Source organism: Cupressus sempervirens, chromosome 5 (genome assembly GCF_028749045.1).
Source record: "Cupressus sempervirens isolate cs-2001-9-10 chromosome 5, ASM2874904v1, whole genome shotgun sequence".
Classification (NCBI taxonomy): domain Eukaryota; kingdom Viridiplantae; phylum Streptophyta; class Pinopsida; order Cupressales; family Cupressaceae; genus Cupressus; species Cupressus sempervirens.
In genome coordinates, this window is record NC_143122.1 from 920,366,922 (window position 1) to 920,372,113 (window position 5,192).

A 5,192-nucleotide genomic window follows, 5' to 3' on the forward strand; every position below is an offset into this window, starting at 1 on the left:
TCGAATGTACTTTAAAACGAATACAATATTTACCGAATTAATTACATTCTAACATTTGTAGTCCGCCCATTCAAAAAACAATAGTTTCCTATTTGGGATTTCCAAACGAAATAGCGACCCCCATGAGATTACCTAAACCAGCGAGGTCGGTCATTATTTAACAATTGAGGGCCCGACACTTCGACCGAGCTAATTAACAGTCGTACAAGACGACAAAACCGAAGCCATTAGGAGCTGTGACGACGACACAGTGAGTTTACCGACATTCGAGGAAGAAAGGACGCTGAGCTCGTATCATGCTGATTTCGCTGACCACGATACACAGCTGCCGGCAAATCCAGAGGAACGTGTGGCAATCGAACTTCCTTTTTCAACATCTTTATCGCCTCTCTCATTTTGGGTCTTAATGTGGGATCTAGATTAGAGCACAGCAGCCCCACAAACATCAGCCGCTCCATCTCCTCCGCTTTGAAATCTCCACCAAGTTTCTCATCTGCTGCATCCAGTGCCTTTCCCTTTCCATATAAATCCCAAACCCACTCTACCAGTCTGCAATTGTGTTCTTCAAGTGTATGGTCAAGCAGCCGCCTTCCGCAGCCGATTTCTAGAGTGATTGCCCCAGAGCTATACACGTCAGCCTCTGGACTGGTCTTCCCAGTTATATGGCATTCTGGAGCTACATACCCCCGCGTGCCGGCCACCACAGTCGTATGAGAAGCTGCCTGATCACTCTCCATCAGTCTCGCCAAACCAAAATCAGCCAACTTGGCATTAAAATTAGAATCCAACATAACGTTGCTTGCCTTCACATCTCGATGAACAACACGCTGGTCCCAATCTTCGTCGAGATAGAGAAGAGCAGAAGCTATGTCACAGTCGATACTGTATCTTGGGTTCCACTTCAGAATGTCCTTCTCCTTCCCAAAAATATGTTTATCCAGACTTCCATTTGGCAGGTATTGGTAAACAAGAAGCAACTCGCCCTTTTGGTGGCACCATCCTAAGAGCTGCACAAGGTTACGGTGTCTGAGCCGACTGGTTGTAGTAACCTCGGAAACGTACTCCTTTCTTCCTTGTTTCGAGCCTTGAGATATTTTCTTCACAGCCACCGCCTCCTCCATGACAGGTAGGACGCCTCTGTAGACGCCACCAAAGCCGCCTTGCCCAAGCTTTTCGTCGTCGCAGAAGTTTCTTGTAGCAACACTGAGAGCTGCGTAGGAAGATCTTCGGGGGCCATGAGAAAACCATGGATCCAGCTCCCCATCGCTTTCATCCTTCCCCTCACATATTCTTTTTCTATTAACGAAAAGCCAATAGCCGGCAACAAATATGAATTCAAATACTACCACAACAACGAAGATCACATATACGGATATAAGACTTTCAGAATTTCTATTTTTTTTGTCACTAACCATTCTATATGAAACGTTGTTTGAAGGAGCGGGTGGATGGATTTCCCACGAATGTTGAGAAGAAAAATTCCAAACTTTTATGATGTGTGCCTTGGTATATTCTCCAGTGGCAGCTCATGAGAAACCAACCTTGATGTCTTCTGGTAGGAACTTGCTCAGATCTATATGACAGGAAACCAGCGGGTTTTTGGGTTTAGAAGAATTATACCAGAGAAAGACTTGCAGAGTCTTTTCGCCACCGTCATAACCCACCCAAGCATCCCCTGTTGCGTTCGTGAGCTTCTGTTGGGAAGAGCCATCGAATGTAGTTGTGTTGCTGAGCGGAACATGGAACTCTGAGGAAATGCTATTGACGTCGATCCGTCATCAGGATCCCAGTCATTCTTTTAAGTGTCGAATTCCACAGCAACCATATGACAGAATGATCCATTATATGTTGTCTCGTTAAACAAGCCAAGAAATCCGCCATAAGCGTCCTCTGGCTGTTCCAACTCGAAAGGTGCCAAGAAAAACGCAAATCCGTCACCGTGATTGTTAAAAATGTTTTTGTTCATCTGAATAATGAATTGGAAATGGGCAGAAAAATTTGCCAGAGGCCCAGATGATCTATGCCATAGCGGAATAGATTTGTTATAAAACGCGCAGCCGAAACTGTTCTTTAACATTCCCGACGCTTCATTTTTGGCAAGCTGCAGCATGTCTCCTTGTTGGTCCTCATCATATTGGGCATCGTGTTCCCTATCTATAACTGTCATAGGAGGGATGCATAAGAAAAAGGAAAGAAGAAACAAAGCATAAGAAAAAGAGTACGAATATCTGATTGGCCATCCGAATATCTGATTTAGAGGGTCTTTCGTGGTAATTTGTTCGTATTTAGATTTTGTACTTCCTTTGTGCTGCACGAGCAAGTGCTGGGCACAGGAATAAATTTTTGGTTTGCAATTGTGATGGTGTTTAAATGTTTTTTTGTTATTATTAAATTTTAAGATTTGCATTATATTTGGGGTGGTGTTTAATTTTAGGACTTAATTTAATATTTTGTTAAAACTTTAGTAAAGGTTTAAACAAAACTTTTATGGGTCTGGTGGTTGCCAAAACTAGTTCTTAACTGTTTGGCTTCATTTATAAATTCTCTCCAAAAATATTTTGGGAGGGTATGATTTGAGATTTTTCATTTCTGTGTGAAGAAGGACTGAGATGAACAGATGAAATAAATAAAATTGTAATTCTTTCTTGCTACTTAGATTTTGGTTTTGTTTTATTCACACTGCAAATTGATTAGGGATGCGTATGATAGCTGTTGTTTTCTGAATAAAATAGTAGTAGTAGCATTGTTTTCTTTTTGCAGAAGTTATCGTTGCAGGAAGCCAAACTCACACTAGAATCTCTGAATATTAAATTGGGCAATAATGCCTCTTGCTCGCATAATCACCATGTGAAGTGGCCTGAGTGTGGTGGAGAGCGGGTAGGAGGAATGTACATTACTTTCTTCATGGCCATTTGTAGGAATGGGCTACAGTTTGAAGAAACATGTGTTTGGTAAGGCAGCATCCCTATGTGCTAGCCATGAATGAACACATGTAACCTGTAAGGTGTTGTTCATATTTGGTGTTTCCTTGTAGTTTTTTTAATTTTTTCTTTCCATCCAACATTGAGCCTATTATAGGCTTTGTTCTTGTTATCTCCTCATCATATTGGTATCAGAGCGAGACAAGATCTTGTTGGGAAGTGTATGTCTAGAGAAGAATCACAGGCTGAAGTTGAGGTTCACACCATGCCTCCGAAAAGTATGACTCCAGATGCCATCAAAAAGATGATGGAGGAACTTCTAGAAGAGAAGTTGAAGGAGTTCGAGGAGTCCAATAACAAGGATAAGGAGAATGAGGTGGAAGAAGGTACTAGTGGAGATGAAGAAGAAGAACAACACCAGGATCCACCAACAGAATTGGGTGCAGATCAAAAGGCATTCGTTGATGCCTTAAAGTTAATAAAAGGAGATATTACTAATAAGCTACCTACATATGGAGGTAGTCTCAATAGTGAGGAAGTGATTGAATGGATTGAAGCAATCACAAATTACTTCGAGTTGAATGAAGTTCCAAAGAATGATAGGGTAAGGATTGCAAAAGGAAAGTTGAAAGGATCTGCTTTCTCATGGTGGAATTATATTCAAGGAGAAAGGATACAAAATAACAAAAATATGATCTCTTCATGGGAAGTGATGAAGGGAAAAATCAAGGCACAATTTTTGCCTGTAGATTATGAGGTGCAATTGTTTAAGAAGTTGCAAAGCTTGAGGCAATGAGAGATGGACGTGAATACCTATACAGAGGAGTTCCATAGGTTAACTCTTAGGGCAAAGAAACAAGAGGAGGAACCAGAAAGAGTGGCTAGATATTTAAATGGCCTGAGAATGAACATACAAGAGGAGATCAACCTCTTGGCCCCAGATACATTGGGGAAGTGTTTTTAACTTGCTCTTAAAGTTGAAGAGAAGTTGAAGAGGAAGAATGATCAGCAACAAGGAGGGAGAAGTGGGAGGAATGACCAAGGTAGGGGAAACTTCAACAATAGAGGACAAGGCCAGAGGTCTCGAGGTGAGTCTAACCCTAAGGAGCAAGCGGGTGACTCAAGTAGTAGAGGAGGCTACGGTGGAAGGGGATCTAATGGAAGAAGGTCAGATGGATCAGGTAGAGGATCCAAGTTCTCAGGAATGAAGTGCTACAGTTGTGGTCAGATAGGGCACCCAAAATATAAGTGTCCACAAAGGACATCTACTTCTCAAAATCATGAAAGGAGAGTCACTTATGTGCAGGAAGATAATGTGAGTATGAACTCACCAAAAGTTCAGTTGATGAAAAAGGCTCAGGGAGAAAGAAAGTCTCATGTTAAGGAGGACACTTCTTAAGGAACCACTAAAAGAAGATACTACTCAAAGGAGGGCTCTTTTTTGAGTTCAATGCAAGGTGAAAGGTAAGTTGTGCAAAGTAATAATTAATTCAGGTCCCACAGATAACATCATCTCACTTGAAGTTGTAAAAAAATTTGAAGTTAGAGAGACTTCCACATTCTTGTCCATACAAGGTTAGTTGGTTGAACAAAGGGCAACAGGAAGTTGTGAATGAGCAAGCTTGGCTAGAGTTCAGTATAGGGGAGTATAAAGATAAAATATTGTGTGATGTCTTGCCCATGGATGCTTGCCACCTCTTGCTAGGAAGACCTTGGCAATTTGACAGGAAGGCACGCCATGATGGTGAGAAGAATTCTTATAGCTTCCAAAAGGATGGAATAACATACAGATTGAATTCTGAAGGAGAAGAGAAAGGGGTTGGTCAAGTTGGACCAAGTGTGTTGATGGTGGGTGAGAAAGATTTTATTAATACTCTTGAAGAAGATGGAATAGGCTTTGCATTGGTGCTGAAGCCTAAGGAAGATAGGAAGGAGCATAGGACAGCAGGCCCGAAAGAAGTTGAAGAGTTGTTGAACCAGTACAAGGAAATCATTGCTGAGGTAATGCCTAAGTCTTTGCCACCAATAAGAGACATAAGTCACCAGATTGATCTTATTCCTAGAGCAGTGTTACCCAACAAGGTAGCATATAAGATGACACCACAACAAAATGAAGAGATTGCCAGGCAAGTACAGGAGTTGCTTGACAAGGGACTGATAAGGAAAAGTCTTAGCCCATGTGTTGTACCCTCAGTTCTTGCTCCAAAGAAGGATGGTAAGTGGCGATTGTGTACTGATTCTAGGGCTATTAATAGGATAACTATAAGATAT

General features: G+C 41.6%; 1 pseudogene; it reads right to left on the bottom strand.

Annotated features, from left to right (window-relative positions):
* Positions 1-227: 227 nt before the first annotated feature.
* Positions 228-2,113, bottom strand: LOC149558963 (L-type lectin-domain containing receptor kinase IX.1 pseudogene; annotated as a pseudogene).
* Between the last annotated feature and the right edge of the window lie 3,079 nt (positions 2,114-5,192).